General features: G+C 41.7%; 1 protein-coding gene across 18 annotated transcripts in view; it reads left to right on the forward strand.

Annotated features, from left to right (window-relative positions):
* Window positions 1-284: 284 nt before the first annotated feature.
* The window catches only part of LOC117962483 (neurexin-2-like), a 431,235-nt gene continuing 410,714 nt past the window's right edge, over window positions 285-20,805 (forward strand). For 11 of the 18 annotated variants that reach the window (XM_059012175.1, XM_059012177.1, XM_059012176.1 and 8 more), the window contains exon 1: window positions 286-430. The gene's annotated coding sequence lies outside the window, so the exon portion shown is untranslated. Of the gene's footprint in view, window positions 431-20,805 lie in introns of all 18 variants that reach the window. The other 7 variants (XM_059012162.1, XM_059012163.1, XM_059012164.1 and 4 more) reach the window with 2 other exon arrangements.

Raw genomic sequence — 20,805 nt, forward strand, 5'->3', positions numbered from 1 at the left:
TTTGAGCAACAGACACAGATCGTTTCGCCTATCATCCTTATTCAACACGTCCAGTTGTCTATACCTTCATAAAGCGCTATAGACTTTTATTTAGACAACCGTGAATGGCTGCTTGCCTCTTCAATCAACAAGGTTTGTGAGCCGCATCGGGTATTTAATGTATAGTCGAGCTTTGGGATCTGATTGGGTGGCCATGCCCTAACCCCGCCCTCAGCTCGTCGGCTGGCCAATGAGATGTCAGAGGCCGGGCCTGGGGGGCGGGTCCGCGAGTGGTGCTGATGTTGACGCTGTCTAATGCAGAAATGCAGGTGGATGGACTGGACTAGCATCGTCTGTGTGCAAGGCACTGGGGGGAAAAAAATACTGCGTCCCAAATTGCAATATTTAAACACGGATATACATAACCTGGAGACCCGGGGAGACGAACCAGGTAAGCGGCCGGCAGATTCCACGTATTCCTTTTGTTTTGTGTGTGGGTTTTGTGCAAAAAGAGGTTGCTACAACACAAGCACGTTACCCGTGCAGAAAGACCCTACACTCTGCTGTGTCTGTATTTTCCTTCAAATGCGGCTTACAATAGCGAGCAGTGGATGAAAATTATACATATTAAGTAAGCACGCATTTTGTTAATGTGTATTGTTGTGCTAGCTTTTGTAAATGCCTACAAGCGCAAACCAAAATAATTTTTTTAGGGGGGGCGGGACGTAGAAAGGATGGTTTTAGTCTCTCCTAAAAACACATAGCTGTAGGGTGGATAGTTGCATACGTTTCTGGGTCTCCTTGTGTGTGTGTGTGTGTGTGTGTGAGAGAGAGAGAGAGAGAGAGAGAGAGAGAGAGAGAGAGAGAGAGAGAGAGAGAGAGAGAGAGAGAGAGAGAGAGAGAGAGAGAAGAGAGAGAGAGAGAGAGAGAGAGAGAGAGAGAGAGAGAGAGAGAGAGAACAGCAACGGGGACCCCGTCTAGCTATTTCAATAAAAAGGTCAGACTTGAAGCAGAAGCGATTGATAAAGTTCTAGAGATTTAGAAGCAATATGAAAATTGAGTTTCCCTCAGAAAAAAAGCGGCGTGGATTATTGTTGTATAGTAAAATATTTTTTTTTTCCCTTCAAGGTAGAAAGTGATCTGATGTTCGCAATACCAATAATATTACATACATGCACAGTATAACGTTCCCACCGTTTCAATGCCCTGCCATGTTATTGTAGCACAGAGGGCTGCATGGGAGAATTAGCATTCACAGATATAGGAGGCTAACCAGAGTATTGCAAGTAATAAAAGGCGATGTAATATCGGTACTGTACACGTTTTAAACGGATAAAGAAATGCATGATACAATAAATACAATAATACAATATTTTGGGTCTGCTGTACGGAAACGGGGTTATACAAATCCACACATTAATTGCAATGCATTGATGCATATTCGTGCATCTGTCTTGCAAGCTATCTAGCCAACTGCCTAGCTAGCTATGGATTGCAGTCAGTATTTGTTTGTGGCGCCCAAAATAAAGGTTGCAAATTAACATAATCTAATAATCGATACATCATGGCATTTTAAGAGTGTCTATACGTAATATAATACAGGTAAATGTTCTTAAATGAAGGCATATTATTATTATTATTATTATTATTATTATTATTATTATTATTATTATTATTATTATTATTATTATTATTATTATTACTAATGACAAATCTCTTCGCTTTTTTCTTCTTTACAATACCCCTCTGCTATCAGGGTAATTACAGAAGATTTTTTGTTGCATTTTTTAAAAATGGTTCCTATCGAGTTATGGAACTATGTCCGAAGAACACCCCATATTTACTGTGAGATACTGTAGACGGACATCACAATGTTTCTTGAAAGGGTCAGGCGGTGTTGCTCACTTTTACCGTAGCATTTAAATCGAGCTTGTGCTGAATCCTGTAATACGCACAGGTGTAGTACATCCAGTTGCCCTGAAATTTATACATATTATAAGGTTAATTTTTTTGGCCCGTGTGTCCAATTTCTGTGTTGGTGTGTGAACCAAAGTATAATGCACATAAATACATCATTTTTTTTCTTTTTACACGAAATGTGTTTTCTCTATTCACACTTTATTTATTACAAACTGTGTAATTGTAATTGTAAACACGTTTTGTATGTGTCTGTCGCCTAATATTTATGTTTAATTGGAAAGCGATGTATTTTACAGCGCAGATAAGAGAACAACCGGATGCAGTAACTCTGAAAAGACCAAAAGCGAAAAAACAAACAAACCAAAAAAACCGCTGTAAGCTAGTTATGTTTTTACAGGACCTGCAAATCAATGCAATTGAGACAGAACTAACAACAACATTTAAAAAAAAGGCGAAACGAATTTCAAGCACTCTTTGGCTCAGCTAAGCCTTTCGATAAAAAAAATGACAATTTCCCCCAAATAATGATATTTTATTGTCTATATAATGTGCAATGTGTTCGTGTGGTGTAATTGAAAATGGATGTTAGGCAGCTAGTTTTAATGTACGGAGAATTAGCCAGCAGGGAGACGCGAACAATGTCTGGCAGATACTGTTGAAGAGCCTTTTCCTTCTCTCCCGTTGTTGTTGTTGTTGTTGTTGTTGTTGTTGTTGTTGTTGTTGTTTTTTTAACAATCTCTGTAAACCGTGGTCCTTTGCTATATAGATAAGCCAGTAGGCCAAGCTTGGGTTGAGAGTATTGGGAGCGGTGGCTTCATCACTGTAATTCAAAGCAGTTTTATTAACGCGTTGAATTCTGTGTATATAACAACACGGTATGGTGTTTTTTAATGTCTGTCTGTATCTGCTTATCTAGGGTTTCGATGTGACTCCAGATTAACCGGACGCTGTGAGACAGAACGGGATTTCAAACTTGCCCCTAAATTGAAATAAATGAAGGTGTAAATGAACCATCCTTAGCTACAATTAATAATGGTGCTTAAATACCCGCATGCGCGTCAAATAATTGTATTATACTAAGAACGAATTGCAGCCAGTCGCTATTTTTTTCTGTTTGTTAAAATTCAATCGCCCATATTATTCTGCAAATACAATCGCATCGTCATCTCGTTGCTCTATCGATAAATTAGCTATTCGTTCATTAAGATCTGATCAGAAGCAGCTGATCAGTGTGAATTGTTTGCTGCGCCCAAGCAATTCCACCACAGCAGGATTAATCTCAGCAAAGGTGGAGCTCATTTATACGTGAATTACTTTCAATTTAGGGGGGATTTTGAAATCCCGGTCTGTCTCAAAGCGTCCGGTTAATCTGGAGCCATATGGTAACCCTAAAGGCTTATCTATCTAGACTTAAATATACAGCCGCTCCACGCTGTGGTTACTGTCACGTTTGTTTTTCCTAAGTCCCTTTGAAGTGCTGTTAAACGCCTTTGACTCTATGTACATTGAAGTAATAGCTTGTATCCATAAATAAAACATATTTTTTAAAAGGTTTAGTGCCCTATAGGTATTTTAAGAAATAATAATTTGGTTAATGTTTGAGTGGTTTTTAGGAGCATTTTTGGAAATATCATCCGTCAGTATTTATTTTGTCAAACACAAGAGTTTACAAAAGCAAACACACAGAGCTGGAGCAAGAATATTTGTCTCTCGCAGTGACGTCATTACAAGCAGATTTCAAGAAGCAGGAAGCTTGGGGCAATGTAAACAAAGTGGACAGTCAACAAGGAGCACAGATAGCTAAACTATGGAATTTGTCTAGTACAGGGGTGGGCCAACCCTGGTCCTGGAGAGCCACAGTCCTGCAGGGTTTCTGGGTACCTTTTAAATCATCACTGGCTAAAGTCACTGGAAAAATGTTTAGTGTTGACCAATTAAGAAAATAACGTGTTCCATTACAAAAACCAGAAGACCATGTGGCTTTCCAGAACCAAGGTTGGCCACCCTATTATTATTATTATTATTATTATTATTATTATTATTATTATTATTATTATTATTATTGTTATTATTATTATTATTATTATATATTTTTTACATCAAACACATAGTTTGCAATAACAGATACACAGTTGATCAAGCCTATTGGTCTCTCAGAGTGATGTAATGTAATAGCATGTTGATTCCAAGGGGGGGGGGAGCTTGGGTCCCCACAGCTAACATAACAGCAGAGAGAATATAAGCAAAGCGGACTGTCAACAAGGTGCACAGCAGACTCGATTGTAAAATGCTTTAGTAGATTTCGGGGGAAAAAAAGAGTTTTTTTTTGGCAAATATGTTTCAAGCAGCATTTCCTCGAATATTGGAACATTTGCCCCAGCACTAAAATTAAAAGCCGTCACAGATCTCCAAAGATAGATGCATTGAGAATATACTATATGAACTATTGATCTGTGTAAAAAAAAAAATGATAGGAGAACAGATGACTGCACAGAGACTGATTGGAATAGTGTTAGACAGTGCTAGATTGATGGACAGAGATGCCATCCTTATTACAGTATTGATAGATAGGTATACACAGCAATGGATACACATAGATGGATAACTGGGAGAATCAGATCTCTCTCATTCCCAGAAAAAGTGCTTGGTTCATGCTTTAGGGACATCCATGTGAGCTGCCCATTAAAAAAAAAATATACACCGGAAAGCACAACGAATCACTTGTGTGTGGATATGTGATACACCTTCACTCATTACATATGTGCAGCCAGCGTTATAATCTGGTTATTCAAGGATGATTCATGGCCCTGGGCCAGCTCATATCATTTTAATGCACGTGCTCTTCTGCAATTTTAGATGCAGGGATAGTCATGACATTGTCAGTGGGTAGCAGGGCCATTGCAGGCGGAGAGGATTGGATGAGAAGCCTTTACATTGATTTGAATACCTTCAGGGACAGCAACTGGTCTATTGAGAGAGTTGCTTTTACTGTTCCTTATCTTCTGTTGGTAAGTCTCGCTGTCCCTATCGTAACTAAAGTGGAGGAAACAGGAAGCCCCTTTTTCAGGAACAGTTTAATAAAAAGCAGTGGGTTTTTTATTTTAGGAACATAAGAACATAAGAAAGTTTACAAACGAGAGGAGGCCATTCAGCCCATCTTGCTCGTTTGGTTGTTAGTAGCTTATTGATCCCAGAATCTCATCAAGCAGCTTCTTGAAGGATCCCAGGGTGTCAGCTTCAACAACATTACTGGGGAGTTGGTTCCAGACCCTCACAATTCTCTGTGTAAAAAAGTGCCTCCTATTTTCTGTTCTGAATGCCCCTTTATCTAATCTCCATTTATGACCCCTGGTCCTTGTTTCTTTTTTCAAGTCAAAGAAGTCCCCCGGGTTGACATTGTCTATACCTTTTAGGATTTTGAATGTTTGAATCAGATCGCCGCGTAGTCTTCTTTGTTCAAGACTGAATAGATAGCCTTTCTGGAATTACAAATCAGAAAGCAACTGATCCACGGTAAAAACATAGCTGAGGTAAAAACCAAGGTTAAAAAAGCATACAGCAGCAAAATATAGCCTCTACAATGTATCAGAGGTCTCAATCTGTGCATCCTGCTTGCAGGCAGTGATAGGGTTCATTTTCTTGTGTTTTCTTTTAGCAGACCATGCTCTGATGTTCTTGTCTGATTTATAGCTGACTCACAGAACCCCAAACCATCTATTCAAGCCTTTGTTACATCACAGGAATGCAATGTCGAGGCCTCGTCACATAGCTAGCCAGGGATTCTCAACCTTAATGTGGCTTAAGATTCTGTCTGGGGTTTATCGTTTTCATGTCATGAGACCCAAGACATGACAGTCATTTTTCTTATCCCCTTTTTAACACACAGCATCGCCTTTCTTTAAAGGAGTGCTTCAGCATCCATTCTCTTCTATACGTTAGTATGTACAGCACTAGCAACATGTTGTTGTTTTTTGCCTTTAACTGGGGATATGCAGTTTTTAGATGGCTTCCTATGTACCCGCATGGACATCTCAGAACTACATTTCCCATCATCCTCCTGCTCACATATGTCACGGAGATGGATTTACCAGTGAGCAGGAGGGTGATGGGAAATGTAGTTCTGAGGTCCATGCGGGTACATGTGAAGCCATCTTGAGGCAGGGAATGCAATTTAAAAGTTAAAAAGTGGTCAAAATATAAAGAAAATACAATACACACACCTTAAGTAAACAGTTGTAGCAACACATGGGAACATGTAACACAATGAAATAAAAAGGTCCTTATGTACCCTTTAACATGAAGTAGCGGTTGCCTTTGAGAATATCATTTTCTGGTGATGAAGGTGCCTGTCTGTCAGTTTATCCATCCGTCTGCATGTCACGCTTCTGCATATATTGAGAGAACCGCTTATCAGACTGTGATTAAATATTAAATATTTTATTATGAGGGTGAATTCTGTTTTTCGTGGTATTTTTTCTAAGCTGTTATCTGAGTTTCGAAATCGTTCTGTGCAGACGCTTCACAGCTACATTTCAAGAGCTCACACAAAGGAGTCAACTTTGAAAAGAGGTCAGTCCTAAGAAAAGCAGTGATAGATTACTGGGAAGGCGAGCCGATGCACGAAGCGACTTGCGTATTTTCAGTTTGCAACCTATTGTATATCTGTCCATTCCTCCATTCTTTATTCTTTCATAGAGCTATAAAACACTCAATAGCGGCGACGCTAGAAATGTTAAAAGAAACTAAAAGTCTTTCTCAGTGGCTTCAATGCTGAGTTTCGATTCACATACTTCAATCACTGGGTGATGTGGGCATGTCGGATGTGTGCAAAACCAGCCCACACATATTCCTCTTAATGGTACCATTGAGAGAGAACTTCATACATTCCCACTTGAGTCCACATCACCCAGTGATAGAAGAATGGGGAATCAAAGCTCATTTCAGCATTTTATACAAATATGTATAATGGAGCAGTGTTGTCTAGTCAATGTTTCACTGAACCATATTTCTCTAATAACAAAATCTACGCTGATGTGGGATCCATAGCCAACTCCAGCAGCATTCTGAATTCTGTTTAAAATTGAAGCAAAAATCTTTTGTTTAAAATTGAAGCAAAAATTAGAATATTACTTCCATCTTCTGGTGTTGAGATTTTGGGCAGGTTAGAAAAGTTACTGGCTTGACATATTAGTATCGGAATTGGTAATGCAGTGGTCTGCTAATTGGTTCTGCTAGGGTTTCTTCAGGGTAGTACACTAGCAAGGAAAGTGTTCAGTCTCCTTATATCCATGCCTCAAGCCTGCCCTGGACTGGATGGAGCACCCTTTCTCTTAGGGGTGAGGGAGCAGTTCAGTCTCCATGCCTCAAGCCTGTCCTGGACTGGAGGGAGCACCCTTTCTCTTAGGGAGACTGAGGGAGGGAGCAGTTCAGTCTCCATGCCTCAAGCCTGCCCTGGACTGGAGGAAGCACCCTTTCTCTTAGGGGGGTGAGGGAGTGAGCAGTTCAGTCTCCATGCCTCAAGCCTGCCCTGGACTGGAGGGAGCACCCTTTCTCTTAGGGAGACTGAGGGACGGAGCAGTTCAGTCTCCATGCCTCAAGCCTGCCCTGGACTGGAAGGAGCACCCTTTCTCTTAGAGGGATGAGGGAGGGTGCAGTTCAGTCTCCATGCCTCAAGCCTGCCCTGGACTGGAGGGAGCACACTTTCTCTTAGGGGGTGAGGGAGGCAGCAGTTCAGTCTCCATGCCTCAAGCCTGTCCTGGTCTGGAGGAAGCACCCTTTCTCTTAGGAGTGAAGGAGGGAGCAGTTCAGTCTCATTGGAGCATGTGTGTATGCTTGTCGAGGTAATGCGTTTCAGTCAGCTTGCTTGGAGAAATAACGCAAAATCAATAGAGGAATAAGTCCAGCGGCTTAGTGTTTAACCCCCGTGGAGAAGCAATTTGACGTGCTGGGGTCCTCAGTTCACCCAGGCTGGCTTAGAGTGCACTGTCATTGCAGGAGGATCGCAATGCTCTTTCTAGCAGTGGCTTGGGCAGACTACTACACTGCAGTCACTGTGCAGTCTGTCTCCATGCATTCAAACCTGCTCTGGACTGGAGGGAGCACCCTTTCTCTCAGGGGTTGAGGGAGGGAGCAGGTCAGGTTTCAAGCCTGCCCTGGACTGGAGGGAGCACCCTTTCTCTTAGGGGGGTGAGGGTATGCTAGTATTCTTATTGTGGATTTACACTCATCTTACACTTACTTATCAAGCGCCTTAGAGAAGGTCCTGTGTTGGCCAATCGGCACTTAGTCACAGTGCCCCCTATGACATGGAATAGTCTGGACCAGAGTATCCAGGATATGATCAGATAAATAACCCAAATGTATCCGCTAGCCTGTGGTAGAACTATGACTAAGATGACATTTATTTTAATGAGTAGGTTGCAAGAATTCTGGACGTGTAAATGTTCCTGATCCCAGATTGAATGTACGATGATGTTGATTTTAATGATGTGAAATGAACGGCTGACGTCTGTCGCTGGTCATCTTGCCAGGACCCTCCTGTCTCAATGAGATTATTCCTGCTTAAAGAATGAATAAATTAATAAATACATAAATAAACTGATAACTTATTTACCTTGTGTCCTAGGAAACCAGATTCAAATCCTGGTTTCCAGGGTTAAAAGGCCAGTATATTAACTTACTTCGCTATCTAGAATCAGCTTCTCTCTCTCTCTCTCTCTCTCTCTCTCTCTCTCTCTCTCTCTCTCTCTCTCTCTCTCTGTGTGTCTCTGTCTCTCTCTCTCTCTTCATTGTCTGTAAGAGAAAGGCCAATGCTGCGGTCACTCTGTGTAGGTGTTTGAAAAAGCAGCCTGGGCATTTATTAGACAGCTGGCTCCCCCTTCCCTGTAATAGAGTCGCTGTTTCACTGGAGCAGCGAGTAAAGCAAGCCCTGCAGATCCCCAAAGGAAACAAAGGGAAGTCTTTGATTTACTTTTTGCATGTCTGTGTTTCTCTGACAGAGTATGGACAGTGACGCAATGGCTAAGACACTCGCCTCTGGATCAAAGAATCTTGTCTTATCTTGGCACTGACTTGCCTCTTGGTATTAACATGATATTAAATTCTGGGGACATGGGGATGGGGTGCCTAATGGTTCTTACATTACACAGATCAGTAATCTGTACAATTATATCGCGGTTATCACTTTTTTTTTTGATAGCTGTAGTTTGTAATTTTTTAGCTGTGCTAATGGAGAATGAAGGTTTCTTTGTACCCTTCACCAATCTTAATGTTGAAGTATATGGAGTCTGTAAACCATCGCGATAGCATTGAAAGAATAGGAATTCTTCCCACTGGAATACAGGCGGGCAGGTCCGTAGTATTGAATCCACTGTGCTACATCGTACTGCCTGCATTGAAGGTTGAGAAATTGAATTCTCATTAGGAATGTCATATAGTCATAGGAATGCATCACAACATCATTTTATTCCATCTCGATTTTTTATGATTAATGTACCGTATTCCCCAAACCAGAAAGACCACCTTTCTTTGGTGAGCTATCAGTAAGATTTTGATCCTAAGCATTCAACAGTCACATTTGTGCATCAATGCTCTGGCACGCAATTGAACAGCTTTAGTATTCATAGCAGCAGTGCTGGAGAATGAGAGTGAGAGATAGCGTCTGTTGCTACCGGGCTTTTTCATCTTTTGCTGGTCTTTTGAACACATGTTTCCCATTGAACTTTTTAGAAATGATCCACTGTTGTTTTAATGTCTGATGTTCTTTGTGATTGTTTGATTTTATAAACCGGACATTCTTGATGGGATTAATTCTTATATTATTATTAGTAAGCTGGGAATGGAGTGTTTAGACTAGTGCTCATTATTATAATATAAAATATAATATATTATATCATATTTACTGAACTAGAGAGCTGAAAATGGAGTGTTTAAAACAGTCGTCAATATTGCAATATAATAAGTCCTAACACTACATTCTTAGGTATACTAATTTAGTCCAATTATACCGCCTTTCGGTGCTCTGCGTGGTGCGTTTCTTGTGGAATACTACCACGTCGTTGCCAGGGCAACGGGACTGAAGTCGGAACTTACAGTGCTAAAGTGCGAGACGAACGTCAGGCTGGCAGAGCGATCTGGGAGAGAGGCACAGAGAGAGGGCGGGAGATTTTGTTTTTGATACAATGCTGGCGTCTCTTAATAAGACTCTTTGAGTTTTCTGTGCTGATGCGGATGTAGATAAATGGGCTAATTAAAACCCATGGAAATCTCGCTGTGTAAATACCGAGCCCTCAAGGGACGAGAGGGAGGGTTTGGAGGGGCCTGTCGCCATGGCAACACCCCTCCGCACAGCTGTCAGGGAATTGGACTACACAAAAATAATCACCCCGGTTTACCGTTGCGTAGCGCAGGTCTAGACCCGGATAATCCTTTTAAATTTTTACATTTTTTAATTTTAAAGTTCAACACTAACATTTTTAAATATGTAACACTGTATAAAATAATTATCCTGCAGTCTGGCGCCTTAGAAGTATATTTATTACAGTTTGATACCTTGTGGGTAGGGTTATGTCATCTTGTGTTGTTTTTGTCGGCTGAAACTGTGCTAAATTTATTAAAATAAGAGGCACTCATTATATTAACGTATGATAATCCGTACAGTTATTTTCAATTCATTAAGAATCCAATGTTTCAACCTGCCTAATGTCAACCGGAACAGAGTTCCACAAAAGCTCTGGCTCCAATTTTGTGGAACAACTTAAGAGTTCTGCATTTTTTGATCTCCAAGTGCATACAGGAATATACAGTTATTCTTAGAGATAAGATGGCCCCTCTGTCTATTATTGAATGCTGTAGTCTGATAGGTAGTTGGGAGAGGCACAGGGCAGTGTCCTATGCAGGGTTATAACTGTAATTACCTCAACAGACACTTACTCAGTCAGTAGTAATAGCCCACAGTTTCAAACAGCTACATTCAACACTACAGTCTTCCATTTTAAACACCCATTATAGACCCTTAAAGGAGAGCTAACCAATGATTTAAAATCCATTTGCTTATCTGTTATTGGCACTTTTTAAACCCATTATGTCCTTAAATCTATGTTTAAAAAGATGAAATGGCCTGTTCATTCTGTTTATATGGAAGCTGTTGTGATCTCAGTGTTTCGAAGCCTTTGTCACAGACATTCTGAGTGTGAGATCTACCCTCTCAGTGAAATTACAAGTGTGGTTGCTGCTAATGGGTTCATGTGACTTGCTGTAACAGATGCTTTATTAGTAAAACGCAGCAGATCAGGAAATAGATTTAGCTCCACGACGCAGGAGCTACGTTTGGACCAAATTGAAGTCTATTATATAAGCAAAAAACTTAAACTGTGGAAATTGGGGACCAGTGACAATATTGTTTGTGCTAACAAGTGTATTATTATTATTATTATTATTATTATTATTATTTATTTCTTAGCAGAAGCCCCTTACCCAGGGCGACTTGCAGTTGTATTCAAAATAAAATACATATCAAGAATTACAGTACAATTAAGAGCAAGATACAAAATACAATGACTTCAGTCCTAATAAGAGCAAATACAAAACACAGTACGATTTGATATCGGGGCAGTTCAAGAGCAGATAACAGTGTTGATAGTTACATCAGGGTTAGATACAAGTGCAAGTGAAATACAAGATCTTACAGATTGGGTTCAGTGCAGGATTAAATACAGTAGAATAGGGAGCAGGTAAGTGCAAGTTAGTGTATTAAAGGCAGAGTGCTATATTGTCCAGAAGGGAAGAGTTGATTTTACAGGTGTTGTCTGAAGAGGTGAGTCAGGGAGGCGCCGGAAGGTGGTCAGGGACTGGGCAGTCCTGACATCCGTAGGAAGGTCGTTCCATCACTGCGGGGCGAGGGTGGAGAAGGAGCGGGCTCTGGAGGCAGGGGAGCGTAGAGGAGGTAGAGCCAGTCTTCTAGTGCAGGAGGAGCGGAGAGGTCGGGTGGGGGTGTAGGGAGAGATGAGGGTCTGGAGGTAGCTGGGTGAAGTCTGGTCAAGTGGACAATACAATACAATACAATACAATACAATACAAATGTATTTTTATATAGCGTCCTTCACACCATGGCACCCCAGAGCGCTGTACAGTTAAAAACAACAGAAGAGAGCTCACATGTACAATACACTCTCCAGCTACAACCAATTATATAAAAGCACATTCGAAAAAACATTCAATTTAGACTTTAAAGAATCCAATGTTTCAACCTGCCCAGTGCAGCAGGGTGGAGTAGTGGTTACGACTTTTGACTGGAGGGTCGTAGGTTCAATCCCAGGTGGGGGGGACACTGCTGCTGTACCCTTGAGCAAGGTACTTTACCTAGATTGCTCCAGTAAAAAAAAAACAACTGTATAAATGGGTAATTGTATGTAAAAATAATGTGATATCTTGTAACAATTGTAAGTCACATTGGATAAGGGCGTCTGCTAAGAAATAAATAATAATAATAATAATAATTGTCATGCGGTATCCTCTGTGAGCTTCATATAGTCGTACAGCACAGGTTCACATCCTGGTTGTGTGAAGTCGCCGGTCTTCGCTAGGGAATGGAGCATCGCATTGAATCTGGTGCTCCCTTGGGTTAGGGAGGTAAAACCAGCAGGGACTGTTTCTCCTCATCGCGCTACCGGTGCCCAGAGAGCTCAGAGCGGACACCTGCAGGGCTGGCCTTTGTCCTTCAGAGGCCGATAGCTCGCTGACATCCTCGCTCGAGTTCCTGGGTGTAGAAAAGGAAGCTGGCAAGGTCGTGGGATTGGAAGACGCCCGCTGATCCTTCGGCACACTAATAAAATAAGAATGTGTTGGGTAGGGCTCTGTCTGCTTCTGCAAAGCGACTCAAAGGGGTGCCAAACAAAACTCACATGGGCATGAGCAGCACGACCCCCACCTCCTGCTTCCCAGATGCCAATCTGTATTGCACTTAGCCAGACACACCACCTGAACGGGACAGGATTTCATTTTCAAGAGAAAACCGCTCACCGCAGAGTGCTGGGAGAGTAGACTGTAGGGCTGTGGTTTGAAGGTCATGCAGTGTTGAGATGCCAGGATTCGATCCAGTTTCTGAGCACTGCTTACCTTACCTTCCAGTGCTCCCAAGGGCTGCTTACAGGCTCTTCATTGTATTTACTTATTTATAGAGCACTTTTAATTACATGTCCTCCTTTTTTAAAATAATGTTTGAAATTTTTCTCAGTGGTTCGTGATGCAGTTACTCAAATATGTATTTTTTCTTGTGTGTTGGCTATGATGTCAGGAGCTGCTCTCCTGACATCATAGTGTCATTAAGTGTATGTGGGTCTGAATGGGTCTAATTATAAATAGACGAAAAAGTGTCTTATTTATTTCTGTGCTTTCTTCTGAGTTCAGAAGAGTAAAATGAAGTATAAGATACAGAAAACATAATTTTGATTGAGAGCAGTAGTAAAATACACAACGTGTGGAGCAGTTAAGTGCAAGTACAAGATGATGCAAGTACTGATACAACTGGGTGCCATATAGTCCAGTATAGTCGAGAGTTGTGAGGTTTACAGATGCAATTGAGAGCTTGGGTGGAATCAAAGCCAGGAGACACTGCGGCCATCCAGGAATGGAGTTCGACACTCCTGCTGTCAAAGGTGATGCATTACAGCAGGGCTTCCCAACCCTGGTCCTGGAGACCCCATGTGTCTTCTGGTTTTCATTCCACCTGAGCTCTCAGTTACTTAACTAAACCCTTAAATGAACTAATAATTCCCTTAATTATAAGACCTTTTTACTTGTTTTCAGCTCTTAAGCAGTTGCAGATTTTAAGCTAGCTATAGTATGTTATAAGTAACTTGAACACTGCAACTTTTTTGGAGCTGAGAACAATTGAAAAGGACTAATTAAGCAAACGATTAGTTAAATTAAGGGTCTAGTTAACTAATTGAGAGCTCAGTTGGAATAAAAACCAGAAGACACAGGGGGTCCCCAGGAATAGGGTTGGGAAGCCCTGCGTTACAGTATGTTGTGAGCCCCACTAAAAATAAACTACGGAAACAAACAATTCGAAGTCTTCAGCAGTCATTTAAAATCGACATTTAAAAACACTCTTTGTGCAGCTCACTTTTAATAAATACAGGAACAACAGGACACCAAACAGTGGCAAAGTAAAGGAATTGTTCCCATGTAGTCTTTAATCTGAGAACCACAGTAAGGAATGCATTTTCAGCATGGGACTCCACTGCTTTCTGTGATGGCTTTTTAGACCGTGATGCACGTTTTAATCCAGTCACAGACCGCTGACTGAGAAAGTAATCTGGAAAAAAGTGTTATCTGTGGGCCAGTGAGCTGTCCATCGGAGTGGTGCTGAAATAGGGCACAGAAGGAGGCTTCTTCAAGATCTGTAAAGGGTTGCTGGCTGCTGTGCTGTCCCCATTGACATGGTTTAACCCATTAGGTGCCATTGTCCTCGTTTGAGGACAGGCTACTTTTTTTGGAGCATTCTTACTGGAACCTCTACCTGTTATTTTATTAAAAGTGTGTGCTCAAAAGAGCCAACTTCCCAACGTTTTGGTGTGTTTAACATGCCTCTGTCAAGGGGAAGTGCATTGGAAAACAAACAGTGGAGGTACTTATAGGCTTTTGATGCCATGGTAACTACACACACTTCTTTCTGTTTAACTCTATTAATTACAACTTCAACTCTTTTTATGTGAACATGATTATTTTGGCATGTATATAACTTAATAAACAGTTTATCTATACTTCATTCAGTTAGTAAGCCATTGATTTCCCGCAGTTGGACAAGGATAGGTGGTGTCGCCTGTTAAGATCTGACATTCCCTTCACTTTCTGATTAAATAATAAACCAGCCATTCCTCCTGAAGAATTATTGCCCTATACTTGACGAGGGCATGTACACTTAATTATGTCGCCCGCCGTAGATGTGATCATAAATCCACGGTGCGCCGCTGGTGATGACAAACAATAAATAGCTGCCTTTGAATTTTTGGATTGTTCTGTGTGGAAAGATTTATTTATGATTTAATGATTCCTTGGAGCTGTCTTGGAGTGACTCGAGTTCTGTATTTTAACACGTTTTGATTTGTGAGCATCAGTAGAAACTTCTATACATTGATCAGACTGGAGGGAGCACCCTTTCTCTTAGGGGGTGAGGGAGGGTGCAGTTCAGTCTCCATGCCTCAAGCCTGACCTGGTTTGGAGGGAGCACCCTTTCTCTTAGGGGGGTGAGGGAGCAGTTCAGTCTCCATGCCTCAAGCCTGTGCTGGACTGGAGGGATCACCCATTCTCTTAGGGGGTGAGGGAGCAGTTCAGTCTCCATGCCTCAAGCCTGTCCTGGACTGGAGGGAGCACCCATTCTCTTAGGGGGTGAGGGAGCAGTTCAGTCTCCATGCCTCAAGCCTGTCCTGGACTGGAGGGAGCACCCATTCTCTTAGGGGGGTGAGGGAGCAGTTCAGTCTCCATGCCTCAAGCCTGTGCTGGACTGGAGGGATCACCCATTCTCTTAGGGGGTGAGGCAGCAGCTCAGTCTCTGGCTGCAGCCCTGTACCAATGACATTAGTTGTTTTGTACAAAGACAGAATGGTATTAGGCTGGCATTTGTAGAATGGTAACACAGTGGCATCATATTTTAACTACACCATACATACTGCTAGTAACCCATTGCATTACCATACCAGGATCACTGTCTGTCTGGGCAGTATAGCTGCCATTACTGATCCTATATATTCTTCTGGGCGATATTAATATGCCAACAGGGGAGGTTTTTTTCCCTTGGGTACTTTTCTGCATGCGTCACACACAGTCTTCTAGGAGAAATCTTCATGGTTGCTATTGCTGTCTGCAGCCCCTGCTGTGTGGTTGCCCTGGTAGGCGGTTTTGGGCCCAGGGGGTGAGGAGGTGGCGATCAGTTTTAGAGTGCTGTACTTTGCTGCAGATGCCATCGTCGCTACATCGCTGTGCAATGCCACCTGCCTGTGTGTGTGGTGATTAGGAATTAAAGCACCATTGTTAAAGAACACAGTATTTAATGACCCTGTTCCTGTCTTCAGCCTAGAAAATCACAGAGAAAATCATAAATGGAATAAAGTTAACCCAAGACACTGTTTGAAATTTAGCACAGAGACAACAAGAGGGCATACATGGAAGCTGAGTAGAGTTTAAAATGGAAATCAGAAAGCACTTTTTTTACACAGGGAGTTAGAAATGCATTGAAGAGCCCCACCAGGTGATCTAAAACACTGGGGGAAAAAATGACTAGATTCTGTGCTTTTAAATTAGATCGCAGGAATAGAGCACAATGATGCGACAAGAAATACAAGCACTGAAATATCATTATCGTACTACTGTATTACAGCTTTAATGTTCAAACTGAATCCAAAATACAATGTATCACAGTAAAGGAAAAGTTGCATGCAATGATGGCAAACTTGTTTTTTGTTGTTAAACTATTAGACCTATAGATATTCCCTGAGGATGTATGGAGGTGTGTCCATTCATCCATCCCTTACATTTTTGCTTATCCTCTGGAGAATCACTGGATTGAATTTACTGATATACTTGTGCTTTGTAAATACAAGCCTCTGTACTGCTCTGGACAAAACGTTTTGCATCGCCTAGAATTTTAGGGTTGAGACTTTTAAAAAAAAAATCATAATTTAGATCTACCGGAAGCCATGATAGTAGTACAGTATGTCATGTTAGATTTCAAAATGTCACACTTTTCAATTTTTGTCATTTTTCTTTTCCGTTTATTATATGGAAAACTTCAAAGCGGTATGTAATTCAGTACGTTAAGATAACATTATTCAGCAGGTTTCATTCGACTTTGCGAAGCAAAATTAATTTTTATGGGGTGATGGAAAACTGTTGGTCATAGCTGGATATCTGTGCCCGCCATTACACTGCAAAAAACATATTTGTAATATTAAAAAAAAAGATCTCACAGTGAATCCTGGGTCTCTCGGATAGGTAGGCAGGTGTCTTAGTAATTCATGGCTTCAGGCATCTGTGGTTTCATTATGCATGCCCTGGTGTTTGCTTTTGAATTGACTGGCGGTGCAGTGAACACTCTGGGGGTGTGAAATGAGTGGCCACCACCTGGGGCTGGCTTCATACCATCTGTCTGCCAGGCTGCAGCTATAAATACAGCCTGGCTTCCACATGCATAAGACAGAGATACGTGCGTGTGTGTGTGTGTGTGTGTGTGTGTGTGTGTGCGTGCTGGGTCATTGAAGATCATTATCACTCACATATTGTGCTCTGATGGTCCTTATTTAAATTGGGGACCTTTTGAACCTTTGATCTGTCCGTCCTTTACTCTACATGAGGAACACAGTAAATTACTTTTGCATCAGTCCTCGCCAAACTTTTTTCATCCTCTGCTAGCCTCCAGTAGACATTTCGGAATTGGCTGTAGTCCCATTAACTCTCAATTTTCTATACATATATCGCGACTGTTTCATAGTTTTACGCTACGCTATCCCTAGTGGATGTAGGACAATGTGTAGAATTGAATGCATCCCCCTGTAACCTTGCAGACATTTTTTGCAACTCATATTTTTTTCTTCTAGATCTATGTATTCCCTTCGAGATCTATCTGCAAGCTTTTTGGAAGCCTGCCTTTGAAATGATTTGGGTGTCAGATGTCGCAAGGAAGTGCATTTTGCTGTTGAAATGTGATCCTCTCGCCTCAGTGGGGATTACTCCTCTAGTGGATTAACCAGAATTGATAGACAATAGCAATATGAAAGGACTGTGCGGAACCCCCACAGGGAACTAGAGCTTCTGAACCAAAACATAGCTACACCTAAACAAGCTGCAGTCGTGTAGAAGGACAGTGGAAAATACAGTACAGCTTTGTGCAGATGTATTCGAACACCTCAAGATGTGTCACTTCAATACTTTATATATCTGCCTGTATGAAAACGCCTCTGGGTGTGAGAATCTCAGTTTTTGGTTTGTAATCAGCGATATAGAAACAACAGGCACTCATGCACACGCTAGACCGCTTTGTGCTATAATTAGGCATCTTAAACAAAAGTCTCCTGCATTTTACCATTTGTGGTCCTTTTCTCTTACTATTTGAAATGAATTGCATGGGTGTGGCCTGTTAACAGTAAAAAGGTTTGAGGTTTTCAAATTTAAATTGCGTGTCTGAAAGTTATGCGGTTGTCTGTTTGTGACATTAAATACACTGAAAGCGTTTGAAAGGCAGGATCGCAAAACTATGGAAGTTATAATCCTGCCCACCTAGAACCGCCAAAGCAGCCTTTCACAATACAAGTTTTTATTTTGAATATAACCTTCAATATTCTATTTTTTTATATACAAGCTTGTTGTTCTCTCTACTGGACCTGGCAGCCATCAATTCCTGCGTTTTGTACAAGGAATGCACCGGGGACAATATCTGTAGGAGAGATTTCATCTTGAAGCTAGCCATGGCGCTTCGGCAGAAGCATTTCAATCAGAAAACTGCAAAGAGTCAGGCTGCTGCAGCATAACCTGGATGCAATGCTGCACCAAGTGACAGAACACGCAACATATGTTACGGTCGTTTTAAATTAAAAAAATTTTACGGTTTTGTGAATAAAACTTTTCAGTTGTATCCGATAGTTTTGTCTTTCATTTTAATACTGGTGTTGTTTAAAATGTAACCGTCATAATGACTGCAGGCGGAGGTTTTAGGTAGGAGTATAACTGCGATTTTTTGATTTTTATTTACAGTGATTTGATTTCATATGCACTTTATTTTTTTAAAGAACTGTACAGTACATTATATATACCTTTTAAGGTATTTAAATGTATTATATTAAATGAACAGAAGTAGGGGCCCACAAGACTATTCTAGCAAGGATGTGTTCTGTATCATTTAGTAACGAGTTCAGCCTTCAGTACTATTTCATTGTCTAGTTCTTCTCTTAAAATCTCGTTTAACAATCCTTTCTTTTAATGGCCCAAGGAACTCATTTTAACAAGCTCCAGTGCTGTATTTAAAATGAAATGAATAAAGAACTGCATGGCCACTGAAGATCATTTGGGAAGGGCATAGCTGGCATACTGTGGTACCATTCTACCAATGGCAGCCTCATCCCATTGTAGCTGCCCTTTGCTACCATTGCCTCTTAATATAATACAGAACCATTGCCATTGTAGTGCCGCTGTCTGGCTGCATTGCAACTAAAGATCATTTGGGAAGGGCATAGCTGGCATACAGTGGTTCCATTCTACCAATGGCAGCCTCATCCCATTGTAGCTCTCATTGCCCCTTAGGTCGGAACTATTGCATTGCCACTATAGTGTCTACATTGCCATTGAAGATCATTAGGCATAGTTAGCATACTGTGGTACCATTCTTCCAATGTCAGCCTCATCCCATTGTGGCTGCCATTACTTGTGACTAGAACTATTCCATTGCCATTGGAGATCATGTGTTAAAGGTATAGTATACTGCATTGATCAATGACAGCCTCATCCCACTGTATCCCGTTGCCACTGCGTAGTGCCCCCACCTGTCTGCATTGCCGCTGAAGATCATTCAGTACCGCCTGTAGGCATGCACTGTGTGCAAGCTTCCGGTAATTTGCTCATCAGTCTGCATCCCTAATGACTGAACTCTTATTAGCCAATACCCACTAGGGAGGGGGCAGTAGCCCGTGAAATTGTTCTCTTTCCCGGGCAAAACCCACAGGGGCATCCGACATAATGATTGACGTCCCCTTTTCCCTTGTCAAATCCAACCCCACCCCCCCCACTCCAATACAGGAAATTAGTATTTACATGACAAGAGGCGTCACCAGAAAGCTTTCAGAGCTGAAACTGATTGGAATCTAAAGTGCTGTGGGCAGGCAGATTCTTACTCCCCTCTCCCATCTCCCATCTCCCATCACTCATAATATCAGGCTGCAGATGGAAAGCGATGTCAGTAGCTAATTGCGAGCCTGTTTCATTCGCTTTTCGAGTTCTGTACACAATTATTTCAGCTTTTATCAGAAATACTGTGCTTCGGTTGTGATCACAGAATTAGCATGTGCTAATCCCCTTGGGGATTTGGAGATCATGCTACAAACCTTGGCTAATTTGCTGCTTATCGAACCTGATTGTACAGCTGTGGCCAAAAGTTTTGCATCACCTAGGATTTGAGGATTGTGACATAATAAATATATATATATATATATATATATATATATATATATATATATATATAAGATTTCCATTACACGAGAGTAGATGTTAAAACTTCATGCTGATTTGAACTCGGCTCTCGCCAAGATAAGCACCAACTAAGACGTAGTTTTACAGTAAACTAATGTGATCCATATGTGTCTCCCTCCATTTACGTTTCCTTCCATATGATGATGTAGATATCCTTCTGTCTGGTGTTAATGGCTGAAGTGTAATGCTGGCTCCAGGGATCAGCTTATTTTGCCTCCCTGGCGCATCAGCACACACAACGGCTGCGATGCTGGCTCCGGGGATCAACCAAAGTGCGGCCTCCCCAGCGCATCAGCATGACAACCGTCTGGATTGAGCTAAGTAGGGTACATCTCTGGGGTTTTCAAGTGGGCACCTTCCATCCTCAGTGTTTCGTCGACTAGCCCACGACACCTCAAGAGGGCTCGACGGTGATTCTGGCGTCCCAGCATCACCCCCCTCCGTCCCCCACTCAACTCAGCCCAGCTTACTTACCTGTCCCCAGCCAGAATCTTTCCGTCTCAACCACAGCCAGTTGCTGCTCCTCTCTGCTGCTTCAGATAAGTTCTTCACTGTGCGACGCAACTCTTGGCCACTGAATCCGACGTCTCTGAGAAACCGGGTTGTAGAGTGTGCCACAAATCCTCGACAACCCACTTCCACTGGGTAAACCCGAACTCTCCATCCTCGCTG

The sequence above is a fragment of the Acipenser ruthenus genome, chromosome 43 (assembly GCF_902713425.1).
Source record: "Acipenser ruthenus chromosome 43, fAciRut3.2 maternal haplotype, whole genome shotgun sequence".
Taxonomy (NCBI): Eukaryota; Metazoa; Chordata; class Actinopteri; order Acipenseriformes; family Acipenseridae; genus Acipenser; species Acipenser ruthenus.